This window comes from Arachis ipaensis, chromosome B06 (assembly GCF_000816755.2).
Source record: "Arachis ipaensis cultivar K30076 chromosome B06, Araip1.1, whole genome shotgun sequence".
NCBI lineage: Eukaryota > Viridiplantae > Streptophyta > Magnoliopsida > Fabales > Fabaceae > Arachis > Arachis ipaensis.
Genome location: NC_029790.2, coordinates 135,873,620 through 135,874,723, shown reverse-complemented (window position 1 = coordinate 135,874,723; position 1,104 = coordinate 135,873,620).

The following is a 1,104-nucleotide window of genomic DNA, read 5'->3' as shown; positions in this document are numbered from 1 at the left end:
TATTTATTTAATTTAATATTATTTTATATTTTACTATTTATTTAATTTAATTTTTTATATGATAAAAAATAATAGAATATTTAATAAGTATTAATATTATTGTATTTGTATAAATTGATAAAAAAAATTCAATAAATATTATAAATTTTAATATTTGTCCTTCTAACTTCTTCTTTACATATTTTACAGGATATATATTCAAATTTTTATATAAAATAATAATAAAAAATCAAAGAATTGATACATTTTTTAAGAGGAAGGCTAATATTTAAGAAGGAGAACATATAACTTTTACAATATCAACACTTGTAGATAGTTTTTCTACTTTAATGAATCACGAAGAAAGTGAGATATAACTTTCAAAAGTTCAAAAAGTTACATCTAATGACTTTAATCTTAACTTTTTAGAATGAGATCTTCTTGAAAAACGGCTTTAAATTTGGCAATATCACCCAAACCAGAAAGAAGAGATTAGACGAACTTATCTTAAATGGAATTCATATCAAAAATATTTTGACAATTATTTTTTATCTGACTCTCCAAAATTTTATTTCAAGTTCCGGCACTGGTATAGTTGTTTGAATAGGAAAGCTCTTTAACTAAAATATGATGCATTAACAAATTGTAGGGTTAGATCCTCGTAACTCTTTCTCTAACCGACACCCTAATAATACAAAGAGGGTTCGTATCTAAATCAAACTAGACAGTACAATAACACCTTTTTCTTTAACTTATCAAAGTATAGAAGATACATGGAAGATGCAATTTGTTATATCAAAACATGAGTGTGGTACAGTATAGAATACTATTAGCTAGAGTTAACATTTAACAGAAAAGAAATTGGAAAATAATAGCCTCCAAATTGCATCTTTAGAGGATACTACATAATAATATTATTGGATATTCTTTTTAATTTCTAAATTATTATTGACTATGTAGAGTATTTTATTTAAAATTTGAGTACATATATGTATTTACCTAAGTCATTAAAATATTACAAATTTTTATAATACTTCTAATATTTTTTAAGCTATTTTTTTAAAATTGTTTTGTATAAAATAAAATATTTTTTGTAGTATAATTTAAATAAATTTATTAAAAAAA